This window comes from Empidonax traillii, unplaced genomic scaffold (assembly GCF_003031625.1).
Source record: "Empidonax traillii isolate 1590-97213 ecotype Southwest subspecies unplaced genomic scaffold, ASM303162v1 scaffold2025:size44679, whole genome shotgun sequence".
In the NCBI taxonomy this organism is placed as follows: Eukaryota; Metazoa; Chordata; class Aves; order Passeriformes; family Tyrannidae; genus Empidonax; species Empidonax traillii.
Window position 1 is genome coordinate 22,546 of NW_020957218.1, and position 14,402 is coordinate 36,947.

Sequence of the window (14,402 nt, forward strand, 5' to 3'; positions counted from 1 at the left end):
TAGTCCTTCAGGGTTGCTACAGCTGGTGCAGTGCACAGGGAGGCTTCCAGTGAAGGGGCTTCTACAGAGAGGGGTTACTCCTGTTTGTGGGAATTTCATTCCCACAGGATCTCAGCCACGAGCTTCGCACCCAAGAGGAGCACCTCTCCCAGGAGGGATCCACGGTCCTCCAAGACCATCCTATTCCAGCCAGGCACATCCTATTCCACTGCAAGTCTCCCACCAGTGCTAGCCAGGCCTCTTCCCTTGGAAATCAAGTCATTTTAACCACCTTCAAGTGTATAAATCCTCGCTCCCCATCTCTTTTGGGCACTGTCTTGTGCATGGCACACCTTGAACCACCAACCCTTTATTCACACACCTGCATGTCACACCTTGGTGTGACATGCCACCAGGGCTCTGAGTACCAAAACATTATCACTCCTCTGCCATGTCACCACAAAACAGCATCTCCCAGAACATCCCTGCAGGGAACGATGCTCCCTCCAAACCCCATCCCCGTTTTCCTAATGCTTCGTGTAATCGTAAATGTTTGTCCTATGACAGGGAGAACTGGCATGTAAAACATGTCCCCCCACACACAAAATATATATATATATATATATCCAAGGCTGCCATATGCTTCCCCAGTGGATACCACGACAGGAACGGGCGTGTGGAGCGGAGCCAGTGCTGGCACCGGAACACAGGGCCCATCACAGCTCTGCCACCCGAGGAAGCTCAACCTCCATCCCGCTTCACTTGCCATTCCCTGCACAGGGCTCTTCCCTGTGCTGCTGAAACTCATCTCCCCCTTCCCCACAGATGACAAACATCTGGCTCCTCTCCCCCTCAAATCGATACACCCAGAAGAGCCCCCGACCGCTGCGCAGAAAAGCAGGAATTTTCCCCTCTGCCGTTTTAACAAATGATTAATAGATCCTGATATTGGCTTTATGGCCGCGGGGATGACACCGGGAGGTGAAGTATTTAATCTCATCCCAGTGACTATATATGGTCACTCTGATGGAGTCACCTCCCTCCCCTCACGCTCTGCTGCCCTTCGCTCCTGGCACCGGGCTCTGCAGCAAAACTGGCAGGGCTCGGGCACGGCGCCGGCGCGCCAGAAGTCAGCAGACTCCCCACGTTCCTGTGCTCTCTTCTCCCCCTTTCCCAATTTTTTTTCCGGCTTCTAAAAATCTTAAACCGGGAGGAAGACCACAAAGAACGCACGAATGCTCAGCAAAAAAAAAACCCCAAAGCCTAAAATATTTTATGAGTGTTTTAGAGAGGATTGTTGCACGGGGCGGGGGGAAAAAAAACCCAAACCTGTCAAGTTACTTATGCTTAAATGTATAGTTCATAATCACTCAGAAGTTGAGTTTTTTTTAAAAAATAAAATCAATCTTCTGGTGGAAAGTGTATCAATTTGTTCAGCCCACACAGACTGGTTTGTTAGGGGAGGGTGGTTTGTGGCTGCTGAAGCGGGAGCAGCGAGTCCTGCCCCCCCCTTCCTTTCCTCCCCCCAATCCACCCACCTAGGGGAAAAAAAAATGCACTGAACTATTTGTCTTCATAGGAAATCTAACACACAAAAATGTACTCAACACGCAAAATTCTTTTCAAAGTCCGACGTGAGGACCTCGGCAAAGCCTGGGGCCAAACTGCGCCCGCGGCCCCGGGAACGCACACAGCACAAAACCTGGGCCAAGGGCTGCTTATCTTCATTTTATCCCGTTGAGCCCTGAGCTTTTGAGGGGGTCTCTGTCACCACAACAAAGATTTGCTCCCCACACCACTGTCCCGACACCTCGTGCTGCCGACATCAGCATCCCCCTCAGCCCGGCCGGGGCGATCTCCGCCAGAACCTGGCGATGAGGAGGAGTCGGGAACCTTCACCAGGCTGAGCCCCCCCCCAAGCAGGGAAAAGGAGGAAGCAGCTCCACACTCTCCTTCCATCGTCTACATGGCAGGCTCTGTCCCAGCAGTCCGATTTTTATTACCTCCGTCCCCATTTAGGAGCAACCACATGACAAACCCGAGCGCAGTCCCGCCCGGGGAGCTCGCCTGGGATTGCCTCTCCCTCCCTGGGATCACAGCATTTTAGCAAGTTTTCCCTTAGCAGCAGAATTTGCGGGTACAAAGAATGCAAGATTTAATTTTTCTTTTTTTTCTTTTTTTTTTTTTTTCATTTAAATTCCTTTCCTGCCTCCAAACATTCACTTAAAAAAAAGTTGGACTCAAAAAAAAAAAAAAAAAAAAAAAAAAAAAAAAAAAAAAAAAAAAAAAAAAGGAAAAAAAAAAACCCCAACAAAAAATAAACCGCTAATGAATCACAGTTCCTAGCAAATGAGCAATTGCAGTTGACACAATGAATTATGCCTGAAGCAAGCTGGGAAACATATTTTGCAAATGATCTCATCCACAGGCAAACCTGGCATGACACTTGATTTGCTAAAAAAGACACAAAGCCTGTCAAAATTCCTGTCACTTCACAAATAAAGTCAGGTAGAGAAAACCAACAGCCTCACCCTCTTTTAAGCACGCTTCACCTATTTCTCAATTGCTTTACAGGCTGGATTTAATAATTAAAAAAAAAAAAAAAGAACAAAACCACACCACCCTCCTGTAGGTGTGCCCATCCCAGTGGGTGCTGAGGGCTATTGGATCCGCTGCCACTTCCCTGGATGAGGAATAAATGGGCTGGGAAGCTGCTCTTTGGATGCCAAGCACAGGCTCAGCTCGATTTGAAGCCTAATTGCAGCAAGATCTGATGCTCGCTCTGGCCATTAGGTATGGCAGGGAACTCACAATTCCCTTTAATTTCCTCCAGCTGAATGCCTGGGTTTTATTTCTTACGCTGCATTCAAGTAAACTCAAAGAAAGGTAGGAAAAGGAGGAGGGGGAAAAGTCATTAAGGCGCAGCCCCCCTTGCTCCTCAGCATCCCTGGAGCTCTCTGGGAGCGGTGCCCTTCGGCCCAGCACATCCCACCCTATTTCCCCACCTGAAAAGCTGCTGGCTCAGAAAACCTGGAAAAATTCAAACCCATGGCTGAACCCTCCCTTCTAACCCCATTTTGTCAGGCTTGAGTATTTTTAAACACAGAGCAAAGCAGGAGCCGAGTCCCAGCACCCTTTTTCACAGGTTGTTCCGTGCTGCTTGTCCCCAATCCATGTCACCCCAGTGCCAGGCTCAGTCCTGGTGTGTCACCAGAGCCAGCACATCCCTGCCGAGCCTGGCACGAGCCCTCCAAAGGGCCTGGCAGGGCCAAGGGCCTTTAGAACAAGACAGTCTGAAATAAATATTTCCATTCCAAGGTGAGCTGGTTTGTGTTCCCTGGCTGGGAAAGCACAGGCCAGTCTGGAGGTTTCTCCCAAGCCAACCCAGAGCTCACTGGGTAGATCAGGCTCTGGCAGGAGGTTTCTTGGCTCTTCTTCCCCGAGCACCTCGTCACCCCAGCTGGGATTTGAGCCAAAGCCCAGGCCAGAAGGGACTCACCTGGATGCTCCAGGTAGGATCAAGTTCAAGGAGAGGGGATTTTTCTTCCCTGGACTTACCAGCAGGGAGGATGCTCCGTGTCCCCTGGACCTGTCACTGGTACCTGCTGAGAGGAAGCAAAATCCACCCTCCAGCCCCAAATCCCAGCAGACTCCCTCAGGAAAGCACAGAGTCACGGCTGGGGAGAGGAAAAGGCTTTTATGTTGCCAGAGGGCTCCAAAAATATCACTTCCAAAGTGATCCAGCATCAACGCATGTACCTTAGCTAATGGCATCCATCTGCTAGAACAAAGGGGGCTCTGGGGGAAAGTTTGGGGAGCCCTGAACAACAATTTGGGGAATTCTGCACAGCCACAGCCCAGCCAACACAGAAGGGGTCCCAGTGGGACCCCTCCAATGCTGCAGAGACCCCCTTGCTCCTGCCTTGACACTTGGATTTACCCCCCTCTCTATATTTCCAGCTGCCTTGGGAGGGTTTTTTGACAAATTTTAAGTTCCAGAAATCCATCCTCACCCTCCAGTGTCCCAATGAGCCAGCTTTTCCCCCCATGAAGCCTTAATTAAAAGGCCTCTGCAGGAGGAAAAAACCCAAAACACTGCAGTTACAGTCACAGAAGCACATTTATTCTCTGGAGGAGAGGAAGAACCCTAATTATTTTATATTTGCCGCTTACTTCAAATCCAGCTACTATCACCTCCATTATCCACACCTTGGGGTCACAGACTTATTATCCTCAGCAATTCAGCTCCTAAGGAACAGCTCAGCTTTATTCTTTTTTTGGTGAAAAACTTATATAATTTCAGAGCAGGCTGTGAATCAGGCAGGAAATTTGGGCTTAGCCGTGCCGGGAGGCTGCAGTTTGGAGCAGGACCGGGTCTCCCGGGGACCCCACTGCCAGAGTCCCCCCCCAGCTCTCCCCGTGGAGAAGCAGCAATTTTCCCGGTTTGTTTACCGATTTCCAGCTTCTCCTGCTGTTTAATATTTCAGCTGGAGAAGGTGAGCCGGCACGCCAGCCCCTCAATTACCCAGGGCGAGAGGCAAACACTTGGCAGGCACAGAGCACATCAAGCTGCCCGCAACCTCGCAAATGCCTCCGGAAAGGAGGGGGCGGGGGGAGAGGAGGGAGGGGGGGGGGAAAGAAAAGAGAATATTCAAATTAATGACCCGGCGGGTAATGGAGACTTGGCTGGAAGTGATCCTGCACTTTGCCATCGCTCGGGCCGGCGGGAGCAGCACGCGATGTACCGCTGGCGTTTGGGTTTTCCTACGGCAGGGAAGATGTTTGCAGAAGTCCTTGAGCGCCGTAACTACAGCAGCTGCAGTGGGCAGGGGAGCGCCGGCGCTCCCCAAATCCAAACCCAGCTCTTAGCCCAGTTTTTTCCACCACGAAGCTCGCGAAGCCCCCTCGGGGCAGAGGGGTCCCCGCGCTGGGATGGGGGGCACAGTCCATGGCGAGACCCCCATCAGCCCCCTCCAGGAGGGCACCCACCCCCACCCCCCAGGACTCGGGGGTCCTCCCCCAAACCCCAATTCCAGCGTTCCGCCGCCTTTTCCTTATTAAAATCCCCCCTTTCTCAACGCTTTCCTCCCCAGCGGGAGCAAAAGTCCGCATTTATCCCCGATCCCGACCTTCAGCCCCGCAGCCTCTCCGAAGGGGGAAAGGGGCTGGTGTCCCCCCAATTCCCACCTTGCTGCAGGACCGGCAGGAACTCCGCGACACCCCCCAAAACCCCTCTCGGCACGCCGGGGGTGGTGGGGGTGGGGGGGTGTCACCCCTTCCCCTCCCGAGCCCCGCACCCCCCGCACCCCGCGGTGTGACCGAGCCCCGCGGGGACCCCCGGAGGATGCGGGCGGAGGGCGCGATGTGCGTGTGGTTCCCCCCCCCCCCCCCCCTCCAGCTCCAATCCACCCCCCTACCAATCCCCCCCAGCGCGGAGCGGGCGCCGCGGCGGCCCCGGGGGGCTCGCTGCGGGTGCGGGGTGCGGGGGTGCCCGGCCGGGGGTGTCTCCCCCCGAGCGCGGGGTCCCGGCGCAGCGCTCACCTGCGGGGCGCCGGCCCCCGAGGCTGCCCTGGGCCTGGCGCGGCGGGGCCGGGCGGCGGCAGGAAGTGATTCCAGCCGCTCCTCACATGGACTTTCCCTGACCTCGCCCAGCAGCGCCGGCAGCCGCCGCACAGACCGGCCCGCCGGGACCGGCACCGGCAGCGGCTCCGCGCCAGGGCCGCCCGGGGGCGGGCGGGGGACGGGACGGGGCGGAGGGGGCGGCACCGGCCCCTCCGGGGGCACCGGCGGGAGGAGCCGCGGGGGGCGGGACCCCCGAACCTCCCCCCCCCCCACCCCGGGGCCCCGCTCACCCCCACCCGGAGCCGCGGGAGGGGCGGGCACGGCCCGGGAACGGGGCGGGAACGGCGGGAGCCGGGATCGTTCCCTCGGGTTTTCGTTTATTCTGCTCATTGTATTCTACTTTATTTTACTTTATTTTATTTTATTTTTTTAGAATAGATTTTATTTATTGTTTCTTTTATTTTATTTATTTTCATTTATTTTCATTTAATTTAATTTCTTTATTATTTATTTTATTTATTTTTATTTATTTTTATTTATTTTCAGGTAATTTAATTTCATTTATATTTATTTTATTTTATTTATTTGTTTTTATTAATTTATTTTTATTTATTTTTATTGATCTTATTATTTTTATTTTATATTTTATTTCTTTTATGTCTTTATTTTATTCTATTTTATTCTATTTTATTCTATTTTTATTTTTACATATTTTATTTCACTTATTTTTATTTTATTTTACTTTATTATTTTATTTTATCGTTGCTTTGTATTTTACTTCATTTTATTCTTTCATATTTTATTTTCTTTTTTCTTTCTTTTTTTCTTTTTTTTTATTTTTCATTCCATTTTACCATTTCCCTTTTATATCTTGTTTACTTTATAATGCATTTTTCCTTTATTTTTCCCCTTCATTTCATGTCTTTTCACTTCATTTTATATATTTTCACTTAATTTTGTATTTTGTCATTTAATCTTATTCCTTTTGTTTTTATTTACCCTTATTCCTTTATTTTATCACTTTATTCATCATATTTTTTTTTCTTTGATTTTTATCAGTCTTGGTGCATTTGCTGAACTTTGCACCGTGTGCATCCCCCAGTCCCACCAGCTGGGATTCTGCATCCCGAGGGAGCACTCCCACCTCCCCAACCTTCCTCCATCCCCACCGCTCAAGGGCTGCCATCCCTGGGAAAACCCACTGGAGTTTTGATCTCTGGTGGTCTCACAGCCCAGATTTTATGTCACAGGGAGTCACCCCTGGCAAACTGGGACCTGTGGACCCCCAGCTCCCGATATCCCGGGCTGCTCCCTCTTCCCACACCCTTCTCCCACTGAAAAAGCCTTTTAAAGCATCGCAGACAAAAAGCAGAGTTCTCTGAGGTGGGACTGCTCCAGCCTTGCGGGCACATTTCCATTCCAGATCTCGTCCTCTGGCCTAAAAAAAACAAAAAATCATTTTGCTTTGGTGCTCCTCTAAGCCCAAAAATATGAAAATCTGCACATTTGCATGATGAAAGTGCTGGCCCAACCCTGCTAAACGAGGGAGTAACAAACCCCCCCCCCCCCCGTTTGCTCTTTGCATGCGAGATCGTGGCAGAACTTCTTGGAATCTGGAAGTTTCTTTCCTCTCACTCTCCCGAACGTTTATCATTTCGAGGCTGCCTTAAAATCTGCAGTGAAATATCCCCATATTTTAAAAATCAACATTGGATGCCTAGAACTGCTCAAGGCTGAGGAATTTCATTAGCACTTGACACTTTAAAAAACAGTGTCAGGTCAGGACAAACACATTTTCTTTTCTGCTGAAGATAAAATCAGGGTGGTATTTTTTATTTATTTTTTTTTTAAGTGATGATGCATGAGAAACATGTCCCAAAACTGCATTCTGAGACAGAGCAGTTGTATTCCCTTCAAATGTGACGTTCCCAGCTCCCCTCCTGTGGTTTTCACTGAAGCATCTCAACATCAGTTCGTTGGGAACTGTAGTAATAGGAAAAGGGGGGATGGATTTAAGCTGAAAGAGGGTAGATTTAGATCAGGTATTGGGAAAAATTTCTTCCCTGGGAGCGTGGTGAGACCCTGGCACAGGTTGCCCAGGGAAGCTGTGGCTGCCCCATCCTTGGAAGTGTCCAATGCCAGGTTGGATGGGACTTGGAGCACCCTGGGCTAGTGGGAGGTGTCCCTGCAGTGATAGAGGGGTTAGAACAAGATGATCTGTAAGAGCTGCTCCTTGGGGCAGAGATCCCTGTGGGATGACCAGCACCATCCCCTTGTCCCTCCTTGAGCACCACAGCCCACCCCAGGTCATCTCTGATGTGGGGACACCACTCAGGTCATTTGTGTCGCCCCAAGATGCTTCACTGACCAGCTCAGCTGAGAGAGGTGGGTTTTGGAATCCCCCAGCACCTCTCCAAGGATCCCAGGAAAATCCAACCACATCCACGGGGAGCTGCACGGAAAACTCCTGTTCTCCGGTGCTCAAAGAGGAGAGAAAAGCCGAGCTTTGTGACTTGCCCGGGGCCTCCCCAGCTCAGAGAGAGCAGAGAGCCTGTTAATGCTCCAGCCCGGGGAGCATCTTCCCTCCCTTCAGCCATGGACATTTTAAAAACGCTCTGTGATGGAGAAAGAAACATTTCTTAAGTACCATTTGATGTCTCAGAATGGCTCCGGGGCGAGAGAAAACATGTTTATTTACTACTATGCTGATTTTAATGCGAGAGATTGGTTCAGTGACTAGAGGAAACAAAACAGGCAACATTTTCCATAATGTCTGCAAAGTGTTCTTGGGCTGCGGAAATATTTTCTTTCTTTCTCTCTCTCTTCTCTGCATTTTTTTTTTTTTTTTTCAATCTAGCATTTCAAATTGAAGAATGGCTTGAGGGCTGAAGAAATCACTTGATAAAATACCCAACATTTACATTCTTGTGGGAGGAAAGCTAACTTTTTTTTTTTATTTATTTATTTTATTTTATTTTTTTTTCCCATCTGAGCAGTGGTTTAGTGAAGCAGAAGAAACAATCCTGCAGCATCCCACGTCCCTTTAACCCTTCCTGGCTGCAGCTCTTCAGCTAAACTTTTAACTCTTCACTGCAAAGCTTTAGAGATTTTGTTCCTTCTCCAAATTCTGGGCTCTGAGGACACTGAAGGTGGTTTTAATACACTTTGTACCTCGCTTTCCAGGTGCATTCCTGGATGCCTGTGCCTGGCTGATTTATTTTGTACAGGGATGTGACTTTCCAGCAAACCTGGTAATGAAAAAAAGACCTTCAAGGTGTTTCCAACTTTCCTGCCATCAGAGATGCTGCCGTGGGGATGCCCATGGACACGGCTCAGGAGTGGCATGAGCTGGTCCCCAGCACTTTGCTGTGGTGGGAACCACCCTGGACACCCATCAGGGCAGCTCCAGGTGGAAGAGGACTCTGGAAGACGTGCAAAAACCGAGGAGGAGTCTGCTGAGAGACTCGTTTTCCTGCAGCAAGGACTCTGCAAGCAGATCAATGCTCCTATTAGGAGGAATTTTCGTAGTTTGCTGTGTTTGGTCTCCCCAGCCCAACACACGTGACCAATATTTGTGCTGCAAGGCCATCTGGTAGGTAGAGAAAATCACCTGCTCTCAGAGCCCTTCCCTTTGATGGCTCATTTAGCCACCACTTGAGCACAATTGGTGTTCAGGGAGGGAGGAGAGGACAGGCAGCCCCATTACAGCTGAATAAAGTTCATGGGGATTAACATAATTTATGAATAGCAGCAAATAACAAAACAAAATGTATCAGAACCCCTTGTTTAAGTGCTTTATTTATTTGTTCCAGGGAGATTTTCCTTTTCCCCTCAGTCAGCAGAGTAGGGCTGAGTGCTGTGGGAGGATATGCAGGGTCTGGTCACAAGGGGCAGTGACTATTTGGGTCCACACCTCTCAACCCGGGTCTGGAGGGAGGTGTAACACCTGCCTTTCCCTCTGGGAAATGGAGATAAAGAGGTTTGATGACAACCTGTGGCCGTCCCAGGGCTTCATCTGCTCCTCCTCTGCTCCTCGCCCGTGTCGTGGTGTCTTCCTTCCACTTCCCACTCCAGGATTACACTCTGCTCCCACCAGGGAGCCTCCCTGGCGTGTATTTCACTGGGAAAGCCTTAACCCTGCTGCAGTAAATCTCTCCTGGGTCACGGGGTGGGTCTCATTCCAGCCCAGCAATGTTTTCAGGTCAGCCCCCACAGCTCCCCAGGGAGGTCCGGGGCTCAGAACTGGCACTTTGATGGGTCTGAGCTGCCTGAGCCCAGCCATGACCCTGGGATGTCACTGCCATCCAGCCCTCTGGTAACATCAGGGATGATGAGGGGAGTATCCAGTGCAGCCTCTGGGACCCACCACGCAGGAGGAGGGATGGGACAAAACACATTTTGGGACAAGGCCTTGAAATCTTCGCTCAGCCAAAGCTGCAGGAGCCAGGGAGATGATTTCCTATCTGAGAAAGCCTTTTGTTTGTTGTCTTTGGTGGCTGTTCAGCTCAGTCAATTTTTCCCCTCCTCTCCAGCTTTGACCAGGGTCTGATGGCTCCAGTTATCCCAACCCTCTGCTCTGGCTCCCGTGATGTCAGCCAGGAAAAGGGAAGCACAGGCTCTGCCACCTCACTGCTCTGGGCAGGGCTTTCCCACCTCAGCATCCCTAAGAACATGATGAAGTCACTCATGGGATAAAACACTGCTCAGAGGGAGCCCAGGGGATGGATTCGGATGTTCATGGAATCACAGAATGGTTTGGGTTGGAAGGGACCTTACAGAGCATCTTGCTGTACTCTCTGTCATGAGCAGGACACTTTCCACTGTCCCAGATTGTTCCAAGCCCCATCCAACCTGGCCTGGAACACTTCCAGGGATGGGGAGGAGTCGGAGTTGTCATTTTTTATAAATGAGGTTCATAAAGTTCTGAGTTCTTTCCATGAAGCACCTACACAAGGCTCAAGCATCGCCCCGAGCCACGCAGCTGATTCGATGCAGATGTCAATTATTTTGACTCCAACCAGGCTTTTATTTGATTTGCATCAAAATGATTGGGAATAAGTTAAAACAAACAGAAATGAGGGTGTCTCCAAGGCGGCCTCGTGGTCCCGACTAAACTGGCACAAGGCTGTGTGTAAAAAGGCTTTGCTTGTTAGTAAATAGAGAAATCCTTCAGATCCTGCTGGGAGAATTGCTCCAGAAGCTCAAGGCACTGCTTGTTTCCAGCTGGCTCCCACGAGGTGAGAGTGGGACAACAACAAAAATCATGGATTGCTGGCCTGTTTTAGCGATAATTTATTATATAATGGTGTGGTGGCTGTGCAGGAGGGAGCAGAGAAGCCCCAGCCCTGGGAGGCATTTTCTGGCCGTGTTAATTCACGGCAGGTACTCACAGCCCTGGCTCGGCTGAGGCTGCCAGGCTGGGATGCTGGGAGGCTCCTGACCTCCCTGGACACAAGACTGCAGGCTGTTTTCCCAGGAGCAGAATTAAAATGAATTTCCATTAAAAAAAAAATCTGCTTTCATCTTAAAGACTCGACACGCTGGTGGATAGAACCTCGTCTGGTAAATGATCTTGATGTTTAATTGCCTCTAACGCTCGGAAATGGCGATTAACTGGAGCTGGGGCAATTCACAGGACATCACAGGCCTCCCCCTGCCTGCCTGCTGTCTCTCTGAGCTCTCACCAAACTCCCTGCAGACTCTCTCAGGCCTCTCACACAGTGTGGCTCATCTCTTTGATACAACCATCCCTTTTCCCAAGTCTTTCCTGGCTAATAATTTGCACTGATTTAAAGTTGACAGCTCAGTTGACCGCGGAGCAAAGAAACGCTGCTCATGCTCTCCCCGCAGTTCCTCTCACATCCCTCCCCACCTGGGGATGTAGGTGCACAGAAACACAAGCAAGAAGCCTTAAATCAAGCAGCTCAGGTCAGCCTTGGAGGGCGGATAAGTCTGGTCAGGTGGAAAGGGGAGGGGGTGGCTGCGTGGCTGCTCTGCAGGAGACGATGACGCCCTCGAAGAGAGCGTGAAAACTGCCTGAGACAGAGGCAGGCATTGAATTTCTCCAAGCTAAGCAATGTAAATGAGACTGGCATAATCGGCCTGTGTTTCCCCTTCCTTTCTGTAGGGGAATATTTTGGGTTGAAGTGTCTGTGATGTGACTGATGCAGCAAGTCAGCGCTGTCAGAGCCGTGATTCACGAGTCGGTGCTGCAGTGCTGGAGGTGGGAGCGGGTAACCTTGGCTGCTGCTCCTCCTCCTCCTCCTCCACCAGGATCCCCTGTCACCGGCAGGGGCTGCTGGGAAGGGGCTCTTTCACCACTGGAGATGGGCTGGTACCGGCACTGAGGGTTTTCCCTGCTGGTGGTGGCACCTGCACAGTTAAACCAGCAGACCTGGGCTCCTGTCTCGGTCAGTCAGGATGGGCCAGGCAGGGGATGGAGCTTCCCACAGCTCTGGGCTCGGCCCAGATGGCTCCTGAAATATTGCTGCTGGACATGGGATAGTCTGGATTTTCGTTGTAGGGGGTTGAGTGACTCTTGCTGCTGAAGTGAAGCCAAAACTCTTAATATTTCCCACACAACCAGAGTGTGATCTTATCACGGGATGGAGCCCGGGCATTGGCACAGGTCCTGTGCTATTGTTGGGAAAGTCTTGATTTGAGGAAATTTAGGTTAATAATGATCCCTCCTGAAGCCAATTGTTACTCTTTATTCTGAATTTGCCCTGGTAGCTGCACCTTTGGACCAGAGAGGACAAGCCAAGAAAAGCCATCACTCAGGAGAACACTCCAAGTGAGGGGAAACAGCTTCACCAGCCAAAGATCTATTGGAAAGAAGACTTCAAGCAATTAATTTTCCAGGTTTCCCACAAGTGTTTTGAGAGCTTTTGTTTCCCTTTGTTATAAGACAAATCCCTAATCCACTCCTCATTCTGATCCATGGCAGTGACGCGACGTCCCCCCGGCTCCCAATCCCATCCATCCCCCGGGGATGTCTCACACCTGCTCCAAGGTGCTCCCACTCCTGCCCAGCCTGGGCTGGGCTCCCAGAGCCAGGCAGGAGGAGGAACTGGAGCACCGGTGAATGCACACAAAAGCCTGGGAAAAAAAACCTGCTGTGATTTACCCCCACGGAGTTCAATAAACATTAGATCTGATGGCATTCATCGTTTTTTCATAGCAAGCTCGATTACTGCTTCAGTTATTGCTCAAATGACATCATTCCTGGCACAGGAATTGATTGATTTTTTAATGAATATTCATATGGCATTTCAGCCAGGAGTAGGCATTAATATTCTAAGAAAGAAGAATGAAACGTACATCCTAATTTAATGAATGATTGTAAATATGTATCTGATGGATAATGTGACGATGAGCATTTGAAAAGGCATCCATAGTCACCTCAGGGGCTCTTCTTGGGAACAAAGGGGCAACCAGGATGCAGGTGGAGCAAAGAAGGAGAGGGGAGGACTGGGACATCCCGGTCTCAGGGCGTCTCTGTCTGGACCTCAACACACTCCTGTCACTTGGGTTGGAGTTCTGTACCCAGCCCTTAAAAGCCCTGAGATAAATCCCTTAATTATTGCTATGAAATTGATAACACTTACTGACCCCAGGTGACACTGGGGCAGTGACCTGGTGAGTGAGCACTGGCAAACGCTGATGGGAGTGAGATGTGAAGCTGGACAAAGAGACAGGAGAGAGCACCCATTCCCTCCCTGCCCACTGGGTGCTGGGCACCCATCCTACCCCCCACCAGCCACTGCCATCCCCCCCTGAAGGTCCAGGGGGCTGGTTCCAGGCAGGCAGGTGGAGCACTGGCTCTATCTCCCCCCGGAGCCCTGTCATGTTCCATTCCCTTCATCGTATTCTGGAGACAAGGCCCGTGGTCCCCGAGCGCACATACGTTTGTCAGACATCCTTAAGATGTCTCCCCGTTCCCAGCACTGATCCTTTGTGAAGGCAACAGTTGTAAGTGCTTAAACAGCAACAAAAGGCTCAGCTCTCCCCACCCTCTGCCAGTCCCAGCTCTGGAAACTGCTAAAACCTGGGCTTGGTGTGCTGCTGCTCCACAGAGCCTCTTAAACGGGAGTTTAAATTGGACATGTGGTCGGTCCCGTGGGGAGAGCACACGCACCTGAAGCATCCTCTGGCAGCGGGGATAAATCAGGGCACGGCCATGAAAGTCACCGAGGTGACAGGCATGAAAGGCTATTTATACCCAGCAGTGTTCTATTGTGCAAGGGAGAGAGCAGGCCCTTCTGCTGACAAAGCACAATCTGCCTCAGCCCCACGTGGAACGCGAAAAGCAATCCCTGAGATTCACTGCAGCCTTGTGGAGCTGCAGCCGGGACCACAGTGACATCTCCCGAGGAGTGGGGACCCCCAGTGGGAACTGAGCTGCTTTTTCTCCCCCTCTCCAATCAAACCAACCCCTTGCCAGTCCTCTGGCAGGGAAAAGGCACAACCTTCGCAGGGCAGCTCCTGAAACTCTGCCTTCAGAGAGCGGCCAGGGCTGGAGTTTGCACATCCCGATGCGTGGGACCGAGTTTGCCGATAAAAATACATCCAGAGTTATGCCTGGTATGGAACAAGCAGGCAGTCGCTGCCGAAGGCTTCACAACATCCTGCTTTTGGCTCTCCTCCAGAACACCAAAACAAAACAAAATTCAGTTGGCATCTCTGCAGATTGAAGCGAGTTTGCTTTTCTGCAGCAACTGCTGAACAAACGTTTCGATACTTGTGCCGCCGCCCCCGTCGCTGCTTTCTCCCCCGAATCATGCGCTGGAAGGGTGGAAAAGATGTTCAAGGTCATGGGCGGGCTGTGAGCAGTCACAGAACCACTGAATCACAGAATCACA

The 14,402-nt window shown here is 50.8% G+C and overlaps 1 long non-coding RNA gene across 1 annotated transcript; it reads left to right on the plus strand.

Annotated features, from left to right (window-relative positions):
- The first annotated feature begins 419 nt into the window (after nucleotides 1-419).
- LOC114071442 lies at nucleotides 420-10,423 on the plus strand. The gene is made up of 3 exons (XR_003574036.1): nucleotides 420-432; nucleotides 8,769-8,772; nucleotides 10,348-10,423. It is a non-coding gene; the product is annotated as an uncharacterized LOC114071442 (long non-coding RNA).
- The last annotated feature ends 3,979 nt before the right edge of the window (nucleotides 10,424-14,402 follow it).